The sequence below is a fragment of the Dendrobates tinctorius genome, unplaced genomic scaffold, assembly GCF_039654945.1.
Source record: "Dendrobates tinctorius isolate UK_male_01 unplaced genomic scaffold, ASM3965494v1 ptg000138l, whole genome shotgun sequence".
Taxonomy (NCBI): Eukaryota; Metazoa; Chordata; class Amphibia; order Anura; family Dendrobatidae; genus Dendrobates; species Dendrobates tinctorius.
Window position 1 is genome coordinate 19,124,200 of NW_027361806.1, and position 23,610 is coordinate 19,147,809.

At 44.3% G+C, this 23,610-nt stretch overlaps 1 long non-coding RNA gene across 1 annotated transcript in view; it reads right to left on the reverse strand.

Annotated features, from left to right (window-relative positions):
• The window catches only part of LOC141048785 (uncharacterized), a 144,951-nt gene that overhangs the window by 16,434 nt on the left and 104,907 nt on the right, over nt 1-23,610 (reverse strand). The window contains exon 2 of the long non-coding RNA XR_012220142.1: nt 22,919-23,525. This is a non-coding gene — a long non-coding RNA (uncharacterized lncRNA). The remainder of the gene's footprint in view (nt 1-22,918; nt 23,526-23,610) is intronic.

The window sequence follows — 23,610 nt, forward strand, 5'->3', positions numbered from 1 at the left end:
CTGTCTGCCACCCCCCTAGTGATACGCCGCCGCCGGGTGTCTCCCTGATCTCCTCCAGGTTGCCCAAGCGGAAGGATCACTGGAACAAGTGCCCCTGGGCTCCCATTTATCGGATATACAAAAGGACGATATTGTCGCCGTACTAAGGCCGAGGGCTGCTGCTTTCTCCTCAAAGCCGGGGAAGACTACTCTCACCAGCCACCATGTGGAAACCCCCGGACAATGCCCCATCCAGCAGGCTGCCTACCGGGTTCCAGAGGCTGTTCAAGGCATGATAAAGAACGAACTGGAGGAGATGAAACAACTGGGAGTTATTCAGCCATCTCACAGTTCTTGGGCCTCTCCTGTCATCCTGGTCCCCAAGAAGAATGGTACAACACGATTCTGCGTTGATTACAGACGATTAAATGATGCCACCAAGAGTGATGCTTATCCCATGCCCAGGATTGATGAGCTATTGGATCGTCTGGCCAGTGCCCAATTTGTGACCACATTAGACTTGAGCAAGGGGTACTGGCAGATACCCCTAACGGAGGACGCTCGAGAGCGCTCGGCCTTCATTACTCCATTTGGGCTTTTTGAGTTCCTAGGAATGCCCTTTGGGATGAAAACTGGCCCCGCTACTTTCCAGAGACTGGTAGATCGACTGTTACAACAATGTCAGGACTTTGCCTGTGCTTACTTAGACGACATTGCCAATTTTAGCACAACCTGGGAGGAACATCTTAAACACTTGGGCATAGTGCTAGACTGTATCCTTACTGCAGGACTGACGATTCGCCCTGATAAGTGCCAAATAGGGATGGCTGAGGTGCAGTACCTCGGGCATAGAGTAGGGGGTGGGACACTAAGGCCTGAGCCTGCCAAGGTGGAAGCCATTAGCAACTGGTGTAGACTCCAGACTAAAAAGCAGGTACTTGCATTTTTAGGAACTGCTGGATACTATCGCAAATTTGTTTCTAACTTCAGCACCTTGGCCAAGCCCCTAACCGACCTGACCCGCAAGAACATGCCTAGGAATGTGACGTGGACGACGGCATGCGAGGATGCCTTTTCAGCGTTAAAGACTGCCCTCGTCACTGCTCCTGTCTTGGCTGCCCTGGATTATAAACGCAGGTTCCTCATGCAGACAGATGCATCCACCTTTGGGATTGGGGCAGTACTTAGCCAAGTGAATGCCGCCGGAGAAGAACATCCTGTTGCTTTTGCCAGTCGGAAACTACTGGATCGGAATGTTGCCTATGCCACTATTGAAAAGGAGTGCCTTGCCATCATATGGGCACTAAAAAAATTGCAGCCATACTTGTATGGCAGAGACTTTACAATTGTTTCTGACCACAACCCCCTCATATGGCTGAACCACGTATCAGGGGACAATGGAAGATTGCTGCGGTGGAGCTTGTCCTTACAACCCTACAGCTTCTCCATCCAACACAAGCGGGGAAGCCAACACCAGAACGCCGATGGTCTGTCTCGACAAGAAGAACCATAGGCTCCCCTGGCCGTCCTACCCCTGCCACTGTACAAGGAACTATAAATAACTGAGCAATGTGGACTAAAGTGAGCAGGCCAGAGGTCTGTGTAGACCTCATGGCGTGCTCACTTATTATGGGGGGGGAGGTTGTGATGGTATGATATGCTATGTGGATGTCATTTTGTGTTTATTTCTATTTCACTTGTTTTCATAGTGTTTTTCTTGATGCCCTGTGGGTCTACAGCCTGACTGTGTCTGTCTCTTGATGACCCCCTGTAGTGCACTAATCCCCAAGGCTCCTTTGTTCTCCTCTGGGACTCCTGGAAACCGCCCCAACCTGTTTGACTACCCCTGGACACAAGGAAGGGGGTGGGGAGAACAGGAGCAGGTCAAGTCAGTTCTTGTTTGGAGAGGATCGTGCAAAGACTGCAATTCAGAGAGAAGGACCCATTTTTTATCCTCTGGTGCTAGAGTTTTGGAATCTCGTCTCCCTGGACATTTTATCCTGTTACTGGACTACATTCTTGTTCTGGACTATTGTATCCTCAGTGTGGTGGATTGTTTATGGACCTTCTAATTTCGCCTGTAATAAAGGTCTTGGGATTGTTCAAACTTCCCTCGCTCTGTTGATTGTGTGGTATCGGAGAAGGACCCCGTGACATCTTGTATCCCTAATTTTTCACTTATAATGTTTTGAGGACTGGAGATCCCTGGGAACATGCAAACCTATTTATCATGGCAATTTGGAACTTTCAAGTCATCCTGATTTTATTCTGACCAAATCAATTGAATCTGCCCAACACAAATGTTGGGAGATTAGCGCATCTCTAATTGATATTCACAATTTATCCCATTAATGGGTTATTTACTCAAGGAGGATCCACCCTTTGGGACCCCCAATGATCAGCAGATTGAACAGGCTGCTGTATCTCATTTGAGGTTTGCCTCCTTTCCTTTTGGCTTGTCCGTACAGGTGGCTGGCTGCGCCTGTTGCTTGGGTGGGACTGACTTGCAGTACCAGGGATGGCCACAACCATATGGGTGTCACTGTTTCTCTTTATATAAGGAGGACATTACAGCTCTTTAATTCTGCAGCTCGGTGAAGGTCTTCTCCATTTATCTCCATTGATAGACGTGAACGTAAAAGATGAAAAGAAGGATTTTAAAACCTGTAAAATCCGGCAGAATAATGAGAGCACTCAGCAATTACTGTAATATCCCTAATAAGTTTAATATCCGCCCGCCGATGTTCTCTGTTTACAGCCTAAACCAACACTGTGCCGTCATTATAGCCCCAAATGAAATATTTAATGGCCTAATTGTCTGCAAAGTCAGAAACAAGTCAAACCAGTGGAGCTGTTAATTATTGTATCAAGATCTAACGCGACTAAGTGGGAACATTGTATCTCAAGCGCTAAAAGAACACAAATCAACTCAAAGTGTCACAATGCCTGACAAAATAATTTTCGAGAAAATCATTTCAGTGAAAAAAAAAAAAAACTGAGAAAAAGCTGAAAATTGAACTAAATAAATAGCGATCATCACTGACGGCTTGCGGTAATGGAGCATTGGGTTCATTGTGCAATCCCTGTATGTGAGCAGTAGATGGCGATGTTGTCACACACTGGTTACATTGTAGCAGCCCAGCTTCTTTTCTGTGGGAGATTGGGACCTGTCAGACTGGGGAACCTTTGAGTTACACGAACACAAGATTTATAGACTTTGAAAGCAAAATGATTTTAAGCACATAAAAAAAGAGATAAAGCACAAACAGCTGGATTTAGAGTTTTCGACGTAGAGCGTATCCTTTAAAGCAGCCAAAATGTCCTAACCAGCAGTCAACTAACCCGCCAGCCCTCCACCATAGCAAATCAGCTGCTTATTGTACATTAAAAGCCATCCTGGCAGATATGCATGACCGTCCTCAGTGCTTGTGCGGGAGGATGAACCTTTCCTCAGAAGCTTTTTGCAATGTGATGACGGTTTCATACAGTTTGGGCGGATTGTATTTATGCTTTTATAGGATATAAATCAAGCTGTCAGTCTGCAATGCGGGAGACCCATCCACAGCTAGAGGCCGCAGACTGAGGAGACCCAGTTATTTCTAGATTTTTTTGGTGGGAGGGGCGTGATAGATGCAAAAAAGAGAGGATGCAATATTCAGATTAGAGTCCCAGCATGTAAACATCACCATAGATGTACAGTAGAGTGCAACGCTCTGCAGGAGATCTGTGATGCTCTGCAAGAGATCTGTGATGGTCTGCAGGAGGTCTGTGATGGTCTGCAGGAGGTCTGTGATGGTCTGCAGGAGATGTGATGCTCTGCAGGAGATCTGTGATGGTCTGCAGGAGATGTGATGCTCTGCAGGAGATCTGTGATGGTCTGCAGGAGATCTGGGATGGTCTGCAGGAGATCTGGGATGGTCTGCAGGAGATCTGTGATGGTCTGCAGGAGATCTGTGATGATCTGCAGGAGATCTGTGATGGTCTGCAGGAGGTCTGTGATGGTCTGCAGGAGATCTGTGATGATCTGCAGGAGGTCTGTGATGGTCTGCAGGAGGTCTGTGATGGTCTGCAGGAGGTCTGTGATGGTCTGCAGGAGGTCTGTGATGGTCTGCAGGAGATCTGTGATGGTCTGCAGGAGGTCTGTGATGGTCTGCAGGAGATCTGTGATGGTCTGCAGGAGATCTGTGATGCTCTGCAGGAGATCTGTGATGGTCTGCAGGAGATCTGTGATGGTCTGCAGGAGATCTGGGATGGTCTGCAGGAGATCTGTGATGGTCTGCAGGAGATCTGTGATGATCTGCAGGAGATCTGTGATGGTCTGCAGGAGATCTGTGATGGTCTGCAGGAGATCTGTGATGGTCTGCAGGAGGTCTGTGATGGTCTGCAGGAGATCTGTGATGATCTGCAGGAGGTCTGTGATGGTCTGCAGGAGGTCTGTGATGGTCTGCAGGAGGTCTGTGATGGTCTGCAGGAGGTCTGTGATGGTCTGCAGGAGGTCTGTGATGGTCTGCAGGAGATCTGTGATGGTCTGCAGGAGGTCTGTGATGGTCTGCAGGAGATCTGTGATGGTCTGCAGGAGATCTGTGATGGTCTGCAGGAGGTCTGTGATGGTCTGCAGGAGATCTGTGATGGTCTGCAGGAGGTCTGTGATGGTCTGCAGGAGATCTGTGATGGTCTGCAGGAGGTCTGTGATGGTCTGCAGGAGATGTGATGCTCTGCAGGAGATCTGTGATGGTCTGCAGGAGGTCTGTGATGGTCTGCAGGAGATCTGTGATGGTCTGCACGAGGTCTGTGATGGTCTGCAGGAGATGTGATGCTCTGCAGGAGATCTGTGATGCTCTGCAGGAGGTCTGTGATGGTCTGCAGGAGGTCTGTGATGATCTGCAGGAGATCTGTGATGGTCTGCAGGAGATCTGTGATGATCTGCAGGAGATCTGTGATGATCTGCAGGAGATCTGTGATGGTCTGCAGGAGGTCTGTGATGATCTGCAGGAGATCTGTGATGGTCTGCAGGAGGTCTGTGATGATCTGCAGGAGATCTGGGATGCTCTACAGGAGAGACGGACATTGATGGATGTTTCCAAGCACACGGGACCCTCACGGTGGGTTCTGACTGTAGGTAATGCTGAGGGTCCAGAAATGGTCAAGGAAGGGACCAGCGTCGGACTGGAACACCTTGGGCCCACCAGAGAAAATCATTCTTGGGGCCCACTATGTAGCTGCATAGTTAAATACCAGACCATCAATTGTGCGGTAAAACACGCTAATATCCGGGTATAAGGTAGTACATGTCTTAATTATGTAGCAGGAGTTGGGGTAGCCCCCTCATAGAATATAAAGCAGCCCCCTCATAGAATATAATGTAGACCCCTCATAGAATATAATGCATCCATCTCATAGAATATAATACTGCCCCCCTCATAGGGTATAATGCACCCCCTCATAGGGTATAATGCACCCCCTCATAGGGTATAATACTGCCCCCCTCATAGGGTATAATACTGCCCCCCTCATAGGGAATAATGCACCCCCTCATAGGGTATAATGCACCCCCTCATAGGGTATAATACTGCCCCCCTCATAGGGTATAATACTGCCCCCCTCATAGGGTATAATACTGTCCCCCTCATAGGGTATAATACTGTCCCCCTCATAGGGTATAATACTGTCCCCCTCATAGGGTATAATGCTGCCCCCCTCATAGGGTATAATGCTGCCCCCTCATAGGGAATAATGCTGCCCCCTCATAGGGAATAATGCACCCCCTCATAGGGTATAATGCTGCCCCCTCATAGGGAATAATGCACCCCCTCATAGGGTATAATACTGTCCCCCTCATAGGGTATAATGCTGCCCCCCTCATAGGGTATAATGCTGCCCCCTCATAGGGAATAATGCTGCCCCCTCATAGGGTATAATGCACCCCCTCATAGGGTATAATGCTGCCCCCTCATAGGGTATAATACTGCCCCCCTCATAGGGAATAATGCTGCCCTCCTCATAGGGTATAATGCACCCCCTCATAGGGTATAATGCTGCCTCCTCATAGTGTATATTGCACCCTCTCATAGGGTATAATGCTGCCCCCTCATAGGGTATAATACTGCCCCCCTCATAGGGTATAATACTGCCCCCCTCATAGGGAATAATGCACCCCGTCATAGGGAATAATGCTGCCCTCCTCATAGGGTATAATGCTGCCTCCTCATAGGGTATAATGCTGCCCTCCTCATAGGGTATAATACTGCCCCCCTCATAGGGTATAATGCTGCCCCCTCATAGGGTATAATGCTGCCCTCCTCATAGGGTATAATACTGCCCCCCTCATAGGGAATAATGCTGCCCCCTCATAGGGTATAATACTGCCTCCTCATAGGGTATAATGCTGCCCCCTCATAGGGTATAATACTGCCCCCCTCATAGGGTATAATACTGCCCCCCTCATAGGGAATAATGCACCCCGTCATAGGGAATAATGCTGCCCTCCTCATAGGGTATAATGCTGCCTCCTCATAGGGTATAATGCTGCCCTCCTCATAGGGTATAATACTGCCCCCCTCATAGGGAATAATGCTGCCCCCTCATAGGGTATAATGCTGCCTCCTCATAAGGTATAATGCTGCCTCCTCATAGGGTATAATGCTGCCCCCTCATAGGGTATAATGCTGCCTCCTCATAGGGTATAATGCTGCCCCCTCATAGGGTATAATACTGCCCCCCTCATAGGGAATAATGCTATATAGATATATAGATATAGAGTTAGATAGATATAGATAGAAAGATAGATGTAGCGATAGATAGATATAGATATAAAGATAGATAGAGATAGAGAGAGCGGTAGATAGAGAGAGATAGATACAGAGATCGATAAATAGATAGAGAGATAGTTATATATATAGATAATAGATAGAGATAGATAGATAATAAATATAGAGATAATAGATAGATATAGAGATAGAGTAAGATAGAAAGATATAGAGATAGATAGATATAGATATAGATAATAGAGATAGCTAGATAGATAGACATAATAGATAGATATAGATATAGATAGATATAGATAGAAAGATAGATATAGAGATAGATGTAGAGATAGAAAGATAGATATAGAGATAGAGCGATAGATAGAGATAGATATAGATAATAGATAGAGATAAATAGATAGAGAAAGATAGATAGATATAGAGATAGATCTAGAGATAGAAAGATAGATAGATATACAGAGAGATAGATATAGAGATAGAGATAAATAGATATAGAGAGAGAGATATAGAGAGAAATAGATATAGAGATAGATAGATATAGATATAGAGAGAGATAGATACAGAGAAAAGATATAGAGATAAATAGATAAAGATAGATAGATATATAGATATAGAGATATAGAGATAGAAAGACAGATAAAGAGAGAGAGCGATAGATAGATATACAGAGAGATAGATATAGAGATAGATAGAGATATATAGATAGATATAGAGAGAAATAGAGATAGATATAGAGATAGTTAGAGATAGATTTATAGATATAGATATAAAGATAGATATAGAGATAGATATAGATACAGAGATAGAGCGATAGATAGCGAGAGATATAGATATAGAGATAGATAGATACAGAGAAAAGATATAGAGATAGATAAGGGATAGATAAATAGATAGATAGGTATAGAGATAGATAGATATAGATATTAGATAGAGATATATATAGATAAAGATAGATAGATATAGATGGTAGCTAGATAGATAATAAATATAGAGATAATAGATATAGAGATAGATAGAGTAAGATAGATAGATATAGAGATAGATAGACATAATAGATAGATATAGATATAGATAGATATAGAGATAGATAGAAAGATAGATATAGAGATAGAGCGATAGATAGAGATAGATAGATATAAATAGATAGAGATAAATAGAGAAAGATAGATAGATATAGAGATAGAAAGATAGATAGATATACAGAGAGATAGATATAGAGAGAGATAAATAGATAGATAGATAGAGAGAGATATAGAGAGAAATAGATATAGAGATAATAGATATATGTAGAGATAGATAGATATAGATATAGAGAGAGATAGATACAGAGAAAAGATATAGAGATAAATAGATAAAGATAGATAGATATATAGATATAGAGATAGAAAGATAGATATAGAGATAGAGCGATAGATAGATATAGAGATAGATAGAGATATATAGATAGATAGCTATAGAGAGATATAGAGATAGATATAGAGATAGATATAGAGATAGATATAGAGATAAAGATAGATATAGAGATAGATATAGAGATAAAGATAGATATAGAGATAGATATAGAGATAGAGCGATAGATAGCGAGAGATTTAGATATAGAGATAGATAGATACAGAGAAAAGATATAGAGATAGATAACGGATAGATAAATAGATAGATAGGTATAGAGATAGATAGATATATATATATATTAGATAGAGATATATATAGATAAAGATAGATAGATATAGATGGTAGCTAGATAGATAATAAATATAGAGATAATAGATATAGAGATAGATAGAGTAAGATAGATAGATATAGAGATAGATAGATAGACATAATAGAAAGATATAGAGATATATATAGAAAGATGATAGATAGATATATAGATGTAGAGATAGAAAGATAGATATAAAGATAGAGCGATAGATAGAGATAGATATAGATAATAGATAGAGATAGATATAGAGATAGATAGATAGATATAGATAATAGATAGAGATAGAAAGATAGATACAGTAGATATAAGAGAGATAGAGATAGATAGATAGATAGATAGATAGAGAGAGCGAGAGAGATATAAAAAAAAAAAAACAAACCACAATACTCACCTCTCCTCCTCGCTCCCACGCTGATCCCGGCTTCAGTGTCAGGAGCTGCCCCCTCTGCCAGACACACAGCGGGTGTGTGATGTAGTGACGTCATCGCGCACCGGCTGTGAGTCAGGAGCAGAGGGGACTGAGGGCGGCGCCGGCCCTGATGCAGAGCGGCTTACTGGGCTGGGGGCGGGGCCTCTGGGGGTGTGGAGACCTGAAATGAGATTCACTGCTTCGCAGTGAATATTCATTTCTCTTTAGCAGCGGGGACAGGGGCTCCTGCCTCCTGACACCCGCTGCTGCTCCGCTGGCAGGGGCCCCCATAGCAGCTGCATGGTGTGCGACACACCACTGGCTGGGGGCCCCTGGAGCAGCGGGGGCCCTAGGCAACTGCTGGCCCTGTATGCCTGCAGGTGCCAGGGCCCACCAGATGCCAGGGCCCACCGGAGAATCCACCGGTTCCCCGGTGGGCCAGTCCGACGCTGGAAGGGACATATTCAGGAGTGCAAAACAGAAGCCACGGAGACACCATCACGTGTTTCTCAACGCAAGCAATGACCAGCCAGGTCTTTGCCTGGGAAGGAACAACCACGGGAAGGGTAGTCTCCAATGAAGGAAACCAACTATGCCAAAACATGGTATCCATCCACAGACAGCTGTTTCGGGGTATTGCCCCTCATCAGTGTGGAGTAGGAAACTGGCTGGTAGGAGCAATGCCTAGTAAAAAGACTATGAAGAGGAGGATGAATGAACGCATGGAGATCAACATCCGACACTGCGGAGACACCATAGTCTTTTTACTAGGCATTGCTCCTACCAGCCAGTTTCCTACTCCACACTGATGAGGGGCAATACCCCGAAAACAGCTGTCTGTGGATGGATACCATGTTTTGGCATAGGTGGTTTCCTTCACTGGAGACTGCCCTTCCCGTGGTTGTTCCTTCCCGGGGAAAGACCTGGCTGGTCATTGCTTGCGTTGAGAAACACGTGATGGTGTCTCCGCGGCTTCTGTTTTGCATGTTTTACATATTTCCCATAAGGGATGGGGGCAGTGCTCTAGAATCACTGCATTGAGAAACACGTGATGGTGTCTCTGCAGTTTCAGATGTTGATCTCCATGAGTTCATTCATCCTCCTCTTCATATTCAGGAGTGGTCACATAATGGGTGCAACCCGTGCACCACGCAGAGGGCAGAGAGGAGAGGGGTCTGATTCCTCCTCCAGAGCAGCAATCAGCTTCTGTCACAGACACATAAAGGGGGGATTATCATGACCAGTTGGCCTGCACACGGCACCTCTTCTGTCCATGTCCCCGACTCCTGGACATATTGGGATCTGGTCATTGGAATTGGAGAGAGTTCTGTGTTTTTTAGGATAACAATGTGTTGTCACCAGGAGCAGATTGAGAATGATTTGGACCCTTATCAGACTCTATTGCAATGATACAAATAATTTGGGATAGCAGAATGTGTTTTGGGGGGCACTTATCACTTCCCTTTCTAATTCTCCCACTGACCCTACAATTGTCCTAATGACCAAAGTGTAGTTTATCCACTATGTGCCCCAATATGCTGCACCCAACTGAGGAGTTCTGACATTAAGACTTCAGGAAATCCCTAAAAGCTTGTGCATGCCCTCATCATCTCCCGCCTTGAATACTGCAACATTCTCCTCTGTGGCCTCCCTGCTAACACTCTCACACCTCTCCAGTCCATCCTTAACTCTGCTGCTGACTAGTTCACCTCTCTCCTCGCTATTCCTCCACTTCTCCCCTCTTTGCAAATCTATTCATTGGCTCCCAATTCCTCAGTGCGTCCAGTTCAACCTACTAACACTGATCCACAGAGCCGTACATAATCTGTCTCCTCCGTATACCTCCCAACTAATCTCCCGATACCTTCGCTCACGTAATCTCCGGTCCTCCCAAGACCTCCTTCTCTCCTCCACACCTATTTGTTCCTCAACCAATCGCCTCCAAGACATCACCCGAATATCCCCCATCCTCTGAAATTCTCTGACCCAACACTTCCGATTATCAACCACATTCTGATCCTTCAGACGGAACTTGAAAACCCACCTCTTCAAGAAATCTACAGCCTGCAATGACCCTCTGCCACCATTGGAACTACTGCAACGCCCGACCTACTGTCTCCCTCCCCCATCATCCTGTAGAATGCAAGCCTGCAGGGGCCGGGTCCTCTCCCCTCTGTACCAGTCTGTCATTGTTCGTATGAATACTGTAATCTATATTTGTATTTTGTATGTAACCTCCTCATGTACAGACCATGGAATCAATGGTGCTAGATAAATAATAATAATAATAATAATAATAATAAATGCCCAATAAGTTAGTAGCCACTTTCACCAGATTATTACTTCACTCCTGAAGGAGAATCATGATGGTTGAAAAGTGTTTCATCAGCTTTTTTTTTGACTAGTGGAGTTTACTGAACCTGCCAAAAAGCTTGTATTCTACTGCAGAGCTGCATTTACAATTTAACAGAATTCAGAGCTAAAATCTCCCAACATTCTTTGCAGATTCAGTGAATGTACTGACGGTACTATGTATATCATATAATGTATCAGTACTGGATCAGTAATGTAATGTATGTACACACTGACTGCACCAGCAGAATAGTGAGTGCAGCTCTGGAGTATAATACAGGATGTAACTCAGGATCATTAATGTAATGTACACAGTGACTGCACCAGCAGAATAGTGAGTGCAGCTCTGGGGTATAATACAGGATGTAACTCAGGATCAGTAATGTAAATGTAATGTATGTACACAGTGACTGCACCAGCAGAATAGTGAGTGCAGCTCTGGAATATAACACAGGGGGTAACTCAGGATCAGTAATGTAATGTATGTACACAGTGACTGCACCAGCAGAATAGTGAGTGCTGCTCTGGAGTATAATACAGGATGTAACTCAGGATCAGTAATGTAATGTATGTACATGTGGCGCCCCTGAGGCTCAGTCGCCACAGAGTTACTGCACCTTCTCCTAAGGTGTAATGCCCCACCGCCTAGGTAAGTTGGGAACTCCTTTCCACACTCCACACCTGCATCCCACACACAGGATAGTTCAGCACTGATCACATTGCGGCTCATGCATAGAGGGTAGCAGAGCACCTCTGGTGATTCCTTGCTTCGTAACACGAGATGTGCTGGGAGGTGGGTGGAGTGGAGATCCATATAAAAGAGTGGGAAGGTTTAGAATTGCAGGTCAGTCTGGGGTGAGTCCCAGAGAAGGAGAGCAGGCTGACAGAAGGTCAGCCTGACGGGAGGTCAGGTGGTGGAAGACAGTCAGTCAGGAGAGGCGGAGGACTGGTCTTAGTGGAAAGATCTCCCATGGAGAGGAATAGCAGAAGGAGTGCTGCAGCTGCCTCAGTGATCTGAGCCAGCTGGCACGGGAAAGAGGAGAGACGTAGAACTGCAACCTAAGCTTCCATAAGAGAGAGAAGGAACAGCGCGGAACGAAGGAGTAGGAGAACAGAGAGGAGTTGTGGGTTGGAAGAGTAACCCTGCCTATAGGTTCTCAGCGCAAGGCCGGGGCCCGGTCCCCGAGGTTGTATGGACACTTATGGTTCTGCAGCAGACACCGGTGGAGTAGTTGGCTGTAAATGCACTACTCCCATCTAAGACTTGGGGCACAACAGCAACACGGATAGAGAGCCGGGATCCAGGAGGTCCCTGATCGGGCTACAGCTGTCTGTCATACAAGTAAGGTTCTAGGAACATCTGACAGGAGGAACTTCAGAGTAACCACGGTACTGGAGTTCTTCACACTAAAAGGCGCAATAGAGGAGTCGTTCAGTAAAGGCACATGTTGGCGGAGTGTTGGAGAGGAGAACCCTGATTTACCCGGGAGGTTGATTGAGTCTCTACCCCGGAGGACACAGCACGGAGGCATGCACCAGTGGGTACCACGAACTGTGAGTAAAGCTTTGAAACTGCAGCCCTGGTGTGCTCCATTCATTCGCCGCTAACACCTTCAGCATCGCTACATCTGGGTACCAGCATCTATACCATTCTGCGCCTCTCCTCATTCATTGCACCTACACTGCCCTGGGACTACAGCTTCACCTGTGGGGAGCTATACCATCTATGCTGCAACACACCATCAGTCCCAGAGGATCTGCACGCAGCGTTGGCTTAACATCTTGCTTGCCAAACACCACGGGTGGCGTCACGAACTATCCAAATAAACTATTACACTATTAACATCACCGCCATCGATATTGGGCACCCAGGGCCACGGACCGGGTCACTGCTGCTGTGACACATCCCCCTGACACCGGCCCGGTACCGGGTACCCCGCTGCCCTGGGTGTGAGGGTGACCCATACACAGTGACTGCACCAGCAGAATAGTGAGTGCAGCTCTGGGGTATAATACAGGATGTAACTCAGGATCAGTAATGTAATGTATGTACACAGTGACTACACCAGCAGAATAGTGAGTGCAGCTCTGGGGTATAATACAGGATGTAACTCAGGATCAGTAATGTACAGTATGTACACAGTGACTGCACCAGCAGAATAGTGAGTGCAGCTCTGGGGTATAATACAGGATGTAACGCAGGATCAGTAATGTAATGTATGTACACGGTGACTGTACCAGCAGAATAGTGAGTGCAGCTCTGGAGTATAATACAGGGGATAACTCAGGATCAGTAATGTAATGTATGTACACAGTGACTGCACCAGCAGAATAGTGAGTGCAGCTCTGGGGTATAATAGAGGGGATAACTCAGGATCAGTAATGTAATGTATGTACACAGTGACTGCACCAGCAGAATAGTGAGTGCAGCTCCGGGGTATAATACAGGATGTAACTCAGGATCAGTAATGTAATGTATGTACACAGTGACTGCACCAGCAGAATAGTGAGTGCAGCTCTGGGGTATAATACAGGGGATAACTCAGGATCAGTAATGTAATGTATGTACACAGTGACTGCACCAGCAGAATAGTGAGTGCAGCTCTGGAGTATAATACAGGATGTAACTCAGGATCAGTAATGTATGTACACAGTGACTGCACCAGCAGAATAGTGAGTGCAGCTCTGGAGTATAATACAGGATGTAACTCAGGATCGGAGTAAGATAAGCATGTCAAAAAACAGGATGACAAACAATATGGCTGCCATAATGCTTTTCATCTTTCCAAGAAGCAGGATGACTGCATTGAAATTGTTTATACATGAGCAGAATCTGATGATTGTAATGCTCATATGTTACTTTTTCTTTCAGCTGTGATTCCCCCACATATTGGAGACAGTCATCCTGCCAAGTCGTCATCAGAATAAAAGGAAAAAAAATACACAATTTTCACCATCTGGAATTTTTTGCCTCTGACATATTTTCTAATAAATAAAGATTAAACGTGTGCGCTGTTGCCATGTTTTCTTTCTCTCTCTCTTTCTTTCTCTCTTTCTTTCTTTCTCTCTCTCTTTCTCTCTTTCTTTCTCTCTTTCTTTCTCTCTCTTTCTCTTTCTCTCTCTCTCTTTCTTTCTTTCTTTCTCATCCCTGGAGGAGTAATGTTGTCTCTGAATAATAATTTATATTGATGAAGCGTTTAAAGCCAAATCAGCTGAAGTGCTACATTCTCACAAATGCCTCTAATGACATTAAGCAAAGAAACCTAATGTGACATCTGGCTGCTTCTCCGCCAGCTGTAGGTGAAGAGGCCGCTGTCCGTGGTGCTGAGTATATACTGTATCTGGCCGGAGCCACCGCTACTATCACATACAGCAAAGGAGCCAAACACTCCCTGGCGAGCCAGTCCAGTGGGATCTCTGGGTCTCTTAGGCTATGTGCCCACGTAGCGTTTAAAACTTGACACCTGAAACCGGACTCCTTCCCAGAAGACGTGCGTTTTTTTCCGCACGTTTTCTGCATGAGTTTTGCGCGATTTTTTTGCGATTATTATCACCTTTTTCCCGTGATTTTCACGTGCGGAATTCAAGCACTTTCCAAGCGATTTGAAGCATCGCTTGGAATGTGATTGACAGGTTGGCCACAATAATCAAACATAGTGTTTTTTTTTTTTTTTAAATTCTTTATTTTCAAGTTTCAACCACACCATAAGACAGAACATCACTTTACAAATACATATGGTTAAAGATTGCTTAGGCGTCCGTCCAAGGTGTTAGAAAATAATAAAGGGGGGAAAAAACAAGGGGGGGAGGGAAAAGTGGGCGGGAAAAAGGAAAAAGAAGAAGGGAAGGGAAAAGAGGGATATATAATAGCAAACAATAACAATAACATCAAAACAAAGTAGTCGTCGGCATCGACACTAGCAATAAGTGAATGTATTATAAAATTAGAGCAGGTGAACAGTTTTATACGTAACCTTGGAACCAGCTACCCCAAAAATCAAGGCCATCAAGTCTAAGTGAGGTTCAAATAGTATCTGATCCCTCTCCTCGAGGATTATCCCTCAAATATCTAGTCCACGGGGCCCAAGTCAACACATAAGATCTCCCAGCTAGACAGCTCCTCCAGACGAGAAATCTGATTTATCTAATCACGCCACTCCTCCAATGTGGGGGGAGCGACATCTTTCCAATGAACAGCTATCAGTTGTTTTGCAGCACTTAGCATCAATGGGAGTAGGCCATGTTTTTTTGGTAAAAAATCCTTTGATGGGCACGAAAGAAGAACCTCCGTAGCCCTGAGATTGGTCTTTATTAGCTGTAAATTCTTGAGAACCAGCTCGACACCGTCCCAAAAATGTCTCAATTTGGGACAATCCCAAAATATGTGTGTATGATGCCCTCCAGGGTTGAGGCATCTCCAACAAGCATCATTATCAGCAAGACCCCTCTGAAAGAGCTTCACGGGAGTCCAATGCCACCTGGTCAAAATTTTATAAGAGTTTTCTTGCAAAAGAACACACCTGGAGAATCCCTGTGCACTAGATAGCATCCTAGATACTTGTTCCTCTGTGAACGTAATATTAAGTTCCATTTCCCAGGAGTAAATAAATGAGGGCTTAAAATGTACTCCCGGAGAGATCAGATGTGAGTAAATACGGGACAAGATTTTTAGCCGTGGAAGCGGGAGTTTGATCATAATATCTAACCAGGACCAGTTCGATTTGATCGGGAATTTCTTCCTAAACTGTAGGAGCGTACGTCGAATGTGCTGGCACTGGAGAAAATTAGTTGGTTGACTCGTTGCATTTGATGGCCAAACTCCTCCCTGTAATATTTTATTACCGTAAAAGCTATTCAATGTATCTCTAGGGTGGGTAAACCACAGATTATAGGGATCCTGAAAATCAGAATCCAATAAAAACGGTATTGAGCTAATCGGCGTAAATGTCGAAGGGAAAGTGTCCTCCGGTAATTCCCCCAACATCAATCTCCTGGTACGTAATGTAGTAGATGTTTTCTCATCCAGTCTAAGGGTAGCCGGTGGTTTAGCCCTAGTCCATAGATAAGGCAAGCCCCTCGGACCCAACAAAGTCAGGTCGACACAAGCTCCCTCCCCTCCTTCAGTGCAAGACACTACCTTTAACCATCTGCCAAGGTGAATTGCTTTATAATATACCAGGGGGTCTGGAACTCCCAATCCACCAGAGGCGACTGGGTAAGTAAGAAGCCTATAAGGCAACCTAGCCGGTTTAGATTTCCAGATGAATTTTCCTATCAGTGACTTTAATGACCCAAAAAAGGTCAGGGGTATCTGAATCGGTACCATATTCATGGCATACAAAATGATAGGCATAATATATGCCTTAAACACGTTTATGCGACCCAACCAAGATAAAGTGGGTAGGTTATATTTATGCATCAGGTTAGTAACTTTCTTCAATAAGGGTATAAAATTACTTTGAAATAAGTTAGTAGGATCCCTAGTTATGAATATTCCTAAGTATTTGATAGAGCCATTAGCCCAAGAGAAGGGAGTCTGCGTACGAAGAATGGAAAGTTGGGAATGAGGGAGAGTGATATTTAACGCTTCAGATTTGGCTAGGTTAATTTTAAAATTGGAGAGGGAGCCAAATTGTTGAAAAATTTGGAGGATGATCGGGAATGCCTGAGGTGGATTGGATATGAGGAAAAGCAAATCATCTGCGAAAGCTAGAGTTTTAAATGTCCCCGGGCCCACCGTCAACCCCTTTATGTGTTGTTCTTGTCTGATGCGTTGTATCAAAGTTTCTATAACCAAAATGAACAAAGATGGGGACAGAGGGCATCCCTGCCTAGTCCCGTTGTGAATCTCCAAACTTTTTGATAAGGTGCCATTTATCCTGACCCTGGCCGTCGGTTGGGAGTAGAGAGAGAGGACCGCTGTTATATATTGAGGAGGAAAGCCGAACTTAATCAACACCTGCTCCATGAATCTCCAACACACTCTGTCAAAAGCCTTCTCGGCATCAGTTGACAAGAGTACCAAGGGGACCTGCCGGGTTTTAGCAAACATTATAGACTGTATGACCTTAGTGGAGTTATCTTTCCCTTCCCTACCCCTCACAAAGCCCGCCTGATCCGCATGAATCAATTTGGGTAAAAAATTACCTATTCTGCCCGCTAGTATTTTAGCCCACAGTTTTATGTCCGCATTAAGTAATGAAATTGGTCTATAGCTGGCGCACAAGTTTGGGTCCTTACCCTCCTTCGGGAGAACCGTAATATATGCCTCTAATGATTGCTTAGGGGAAAGCTGGCCTTTCAAATAGGAGTTAAACAAGGTCACCAATTGAGGTAAGAGTGATTTTATAAACTTTTTATAATATATAATAGGGAGACCATCCGGGCCTGGGGCCTTTCCATTTGGAATGGTGGAAAGAGTATCCAAAATTTCTTTAGTGGTAACTGGAGCGGTTAACAAAGTTTGGCCCTCCGGGGTTATTTTAGGTAAAACTAGTGGAGTCAGGAACTCTCTAATTTTTTCTATAGCTGTTATTGGGTCTCGCATGCTATCTGGTATATTTAGATTATATAAGCTGTCATAAAAGGATCTAAACTCCTCGGCAATATCAGCAGTCTCGAAAATTGAGGAGCCATCCAGAGTCTTGAGTTGCCTAACAAACGTCCTTTCTTGCTGCTTTTTAAGCAATGAAGACATAAGCTTGCTACTTTTATTGCCATGAAGATAGAACCTCTGTTTACATCTCATGTAGGTTTTGGCCGATTGGATATTTAAAAGATTTTTTAGCGAATTTCTTAGGTCCGTTAGTTCAGTTAGTGTCTTAGTTACTTGAGATCTCTTATGTAATCTTTCCAAAGAATTAATTTGGTGCAAAATAGACACAACCTGTTTTGTCCTTTCTTTTTTGAGATAGGAACTCAAAGCTATAAATTCTCCCCTCATATCCGCTTTATGTGATTCCCACACCACAGGTGTGGATGGGCCAGAGTGCAGATTTGTCTGGAAAAAGAATTCCAGAGTGTCAGTCAGTCTCGTAATATGGGAATCTGAATCTAATAATGTCTCATTAAGCGACCAAGACCCGGCTGGTCGCGGAAGGGTTTTTATGCCCATATCGAGGAAAATAGGAGCATGGTCCGATAGTGTGATAGCGTCTATGGTCGCGTTTTTGACTAATGAGAGGTTGGTTGTCTGTGTCAATATATAATCAATTCTATGGTAGCTACCACACGGATGGGAATAAAAAGTGTAGTCTCTGTCCGAAGGAGAGAGTGTCCTCCAGGGGTCTATCAAATGCAACTCCTGGAAAGAAAGGTGTAATTTTCTCAGTGCCTTTTGGGAAAGGGCAGACTTGCCCGTGGAAGTATCTAAAGATGGATTGAGTGGTACATTAAAATCTCCCCCCATCAGTAGTAAACCTTCAGTAAATAGTTTTAAAGTATCCATCGTCCTGCACAACCATCCAATCTGATTCTTGTTTGGGGCATATAGGTTACATAAGGTAACTTTGGTGTTAGCAATAAGGCCCTTCAGTATAATATACCTTCCTTCAGAATCTGAAAGGCAATCATGCAAGACAAAAGGAACACCTTTTTTAATAGCAATACTCACTCCTCTAGATGCCGACCCACCTGTACTATGATACCAGGTCGGGTAACGAGATCTGGACATGTCTGGTACTCTCCCAGCTTTAAAATGTGTCTCCTGTAGAAAGATCACACTAGCCTTTTTTGTATGCAAAAGGTTCAATATCTGATTTCTCTTACACGGGGAGCATAACCCCTTTACATTATACGAAGCCACTACTATAGTGGCAAATTTTTCCTTGTCACCCATAGTAAATTAGATGTAACAAAAGAAAAAATAAATAATAAAGTGTCACATGCCGACAGACCACAAAAAATACAAAATGCAAGGTGAAATAACAGTAACAGTAACCAATAGATAACAATAACCAACTACCTGCCTGTGGCAGGAGCAGGGGGACCAACGTACCCCCCATGACAGATCAGGGAATCACATCCCCAACACACGAGTAGCACACATTAGCTTGTATAGCAGTTAAATGAAAGCGTCAACACCTAGGCAGGTGCCAATCAAGGCAAACTAAAGCGATCCAAGACATTGTAAAGTTAAACCAAAAAACTACTGAGTCCAAATGTAAGAAAATGCGACTAGACCCAATAAAACAATATTCAGGGGGGCATCTCTCTTCTTGCCCCAGATTTCCCTCGCTTAGGGGGCATGCGTCTCTTCACTGAGGCCCACTCCCCCTGACCTCCTGTATAAGCGTTGATAGGAGGAGGTGTGCGAAGATCCATATCCAAAGGTAGCCAAGAGGGGATATCAATAGAAGCAATGCCAAAAGTGTCCCATATTTTGCTTAAGTCTTCAGGACTTCTCACTGTTACTTGTTTGCCGTCTCCATTTACCGATATTCCAAACGGAAACAGCCATTTATAGAGAATTTTACGCGAGCGTAGTATTTCCAATAAGGGTCTCAGGATTCTTCTCTTTGCAAGGGTCGACGGCGCAATGTCCTGGTAGAGTTGTATGGCAGATCCTTCGTAGGCGAGATTTTTAGCATCCCTTGCAGCAGACAGAATAACATTGGTGTCCACATAACTCAACAAACCGCAGATCACATCCCTCGGGGGTTCAGAGGACTTAGGCCTGGGTCTGAGCGATCTATGGACCCTCTCAATCACAATTTGGTCGCATTTTTCTTGTGGAATTAGGAGGGCAAAGATTTCTTTCGTGGATTTTTCCAATATTTCTGCAGAAACACTTTCAGACAATCCCTTAATCCTTATATTTTTTCTGCGGCTTCTGTTCTCTTGATCTTCCAAGGCCAGAAGAGAGTTATTAAGCTGTTCTCTGTGGTAGTCCAAATGGTCCCTCATGGCATTAGAGTGGCTAATGAGAGAGGACTGAGATGCTTCAAGGGACTCCACTCTGTTACCAATATGTGACAGATCTGCTCTCATACCAGATATCTCTGTAACCAAAGGTTTTAATGCTTGGGTCAGAAGTTTTTTAAATACTGATCTAGAGAACTTCCCAGAGTCTGAGTGGGTAATGTCGCTGCCTGAGACATCTTCACTTGAGTCCGAGTCCTCGACACGTTCCTCTACCTCAGCATTAGTGTGTAGCTTTTTTGGTGTGGGCCTAGCCGACCCAGGTTTATTTTTCAAAAATTTCTCCATTTCGCTTTGCCTGCCCCGATGTACCCCAGTATCCAGCGATTTTGCACGCTCTTTATTAGATTTGACCATAATGTTGAATTGAAGCGTGCATTTAAAGTCACTACTCGTGCATTTAGGGAAAGTTTATTAATACATGTTCATAGATGAAAATGACCTCATGCTTCTTAAAAGGTGGAGCGCTCGCATTAGTAAATAAGGCCCTGATATGGTGCCCTATATATAGTGTTTCTCACTGCTGTAGTATGGGATCAGGCCGGTCTTGGCGTCTCTGGAAAGGGGGAGCAGTACCCCCAAACCTCCAGTCACTATACACAGCAAGGAGCGCCCGACCCAGCCACCAGGAGCACCCAGCACTGCGGCCACCCTCTGATCACCAGCCAGGCTTCTGCGTCCAGCTTACCTCCCTCTCCTCCGGTAAGCAGACCTTCTCCTCCCTTCCTGTAGCGGTCAGCGGTCTCCCCTCCAGCATAGGCCGCGGCCCTCCACCTCCTCCAACGGCTCTCCGCAGTCTTCTGGCCCACGCCGCTCAGGAAGAAGCCGTGTGAGCAGCTTTTTACTATTGAGGCCGCCTATGCGGCATCAATAGTAAAAGATAGAATGCTAAAAATAATAAAAAAATAAAAAATCGTGATATTCTCACCTTCCGACGTCCCGTGTAGCCTTCCCAGGCCTCTGCGATGCTCCCGTTCCCAGTAATGCCTTGCGAGACCGTTGATGACATGAGGTCTCGCGTTACTGTAGCGGTCTCGCGAGGAATAGGGACTGCTACAGTATCGCGGGACCGTGACATCATCAAAGGACTCGCAAGGCATTACCGGGAACATCGCTGAGGCCCGAGAAGGCTGCGCGGGACGCCAGAAGGTGAATATAACCCGATTTTTTATTTTTAATTCTTTTTTTACAGGGATATGGTACCCACAGCCTGGAGGACAGTTTCCTCTCCTCCAGGCCGTGGGTACCATCCGCACATGAGCCGCTCAATTTGCGCATGGTGGGCATAGCCACATGCGGAAAGTAAGCGGTTCTCATGCATTCCTATGGGTGCAGAATAGCGGGAATTCTTTGCAGAATCGCGGCAATTCCGCAAAAAGATTGAGCATGCTGCGTTTTTTTCCGCGATGCGATTCCACCGCGGAAAAAACGCATCATTAGCACAGCATGTGCGGAATGCCATAGGAATGCATGGGGTGTGTTCAGTATGAGTTTTTTAAGCGTTTTTGCGCCGAAAATCGAGGCAAAAACGCTTAAAAAACGCAACATGGGCAGACAGCCTAAAAGGGGTTTTCAAATTTTGGGTTAATAAAACTTAATTAGTATCTAAATGAAACACTCAGCAACTCTTTAACAGATCTGAGCCTCATCCAATGTTTCTTTCTTTTTTAGAATAAGGCTCTTGTTTTTTTCTTAAGTGACTTATCTTTTTAGTCTTGTGGTTCGTTGGCATTTTTTGTGCTAAATTATTCAAAATGGCACATGCGTTACTCAAAATGTCATGATCTTTTAAACGCTGAACGATAATCTTCAACTGTGCAAAAATAAAACCGGACAGATTTTCTCCTCCGCTAGCATACTGGAGATCAATTGTGCAAAATGTTTTTTTTTTAATTTTAAAAAAGCCACAAATGCTAAAATTAAGGTAAAATATCTAAGTAACTAAAACTACTTCCATATCGACGAACACAAAAAAAACAAACAAGTAAAGGTAACCTGAAAAGTCACAAGTTACAGTAAATAATGAATGAGGAGCAAGCATAGAAGTCAGTATAGCATCCATTTTTACTCCAAAGACAGTGATGAATTAGGGCCTGGAAGTTTGGTTTAGTTATTTTTATTTTTCTACCAAATTCATTAAGGCTTTAGGCAATTTTTATGTTTTTTTTTTAATGTTTATGTTTTGACAGTGCAGTTGTGGTTTTCATTATCCACATGGCTTGACAAATTTATTGAGGTATTTTTCGAAATGTCGCAACATTGTTACGCCATTGTGCTCGACTCCCCTAGTAAAGAAGGAAATCTGTCTACTTTATTTTTATTTTTTTACCCAGTTGAAGAACAACATGAAACATTTTAGAGGGTCGTGAGGCTTTTTAATCAAAATAGCTGCAAATAAAGGAAAAAAAATATTTTGAATCTGTGCCAATTATGTACCATTTTGATGACTATCCACCAGCGCAAAAAGAAAGAAAAGACTCAAAAATGAAGATGATGAATGGGGACCTTTGTAGTTTAGCTTCCTTCCATTAATTATACCCTTATGTTTAGCAGTAAACTTGCACATAACAAGTCCTGCTCACAGCTGAGGGTCTGATACAGTTGTATCCAGTCCAGATGCTGCTGAACACATCAGTAACTGCACAAAATCTCTCTGGAAGTTTGCTACAATGTATCAGTCTGGAGTCACAAGGCATTGTCTGGACTGGATACAATGTATCGACTTCTCAGCTGTTTACTGTGTAACCCCCTTTAGTGCTACCACTGTACCCTGGGTGTTATGGAGGGTCTCACCTCTTTTGTACGCAGTGCCTCCACCCGAATCTTGGAGCTCTGTCTCTGGGCTGCAGAAGGGCAGTTATCTTCTGCTGGGGCTGATTCGGGAAACCCCTGCCACAGCTCGGTACACACTCAGGAAGCAGGAGTAAAACAGTTTAACAGATTTATTGCTATAAAGCAGAACTGAGGTGGGTTTAAAGGAATAAACATACAATGCAATTAACTGTGCTCTATAAAAGACATATACACATCACCATCTAATTAAACTCCAACCCTGCAAATATAACGTGGCAAAGACCCCCTCTTCTGTATTTACTCAGTCCAAACGTTGGGGCCCAGTTGCCGCTGATGTTGGCGCGCAAAGTAACAATCATGGGTGCACTTAGATGAACATTGATGTCAATAGTTTATGTTGCCTTGTACTCACTGTAAATAGCGCTGATAGAACCATAAATCTCATAAGGGCACTCACTGTGTTTCTAATGACCGGAGGATTCTTTGGACTCCAGCTGGGGGCTGCAAGATTTAGACCTTTATCCGATGGGAGTGCCGGCCGGACTCTCTGGATCTTTGCTCTCTCCAGCAACATAGGTATCTCCGTGGGATCCCCCACACTCTGCATCTTAGAGAAATCAAGAGAAACAAAAACCAGCAAATAATTCCAGCGGATGCTTCCTACTTGGCCATAAAATCCATTTTATTTTTAT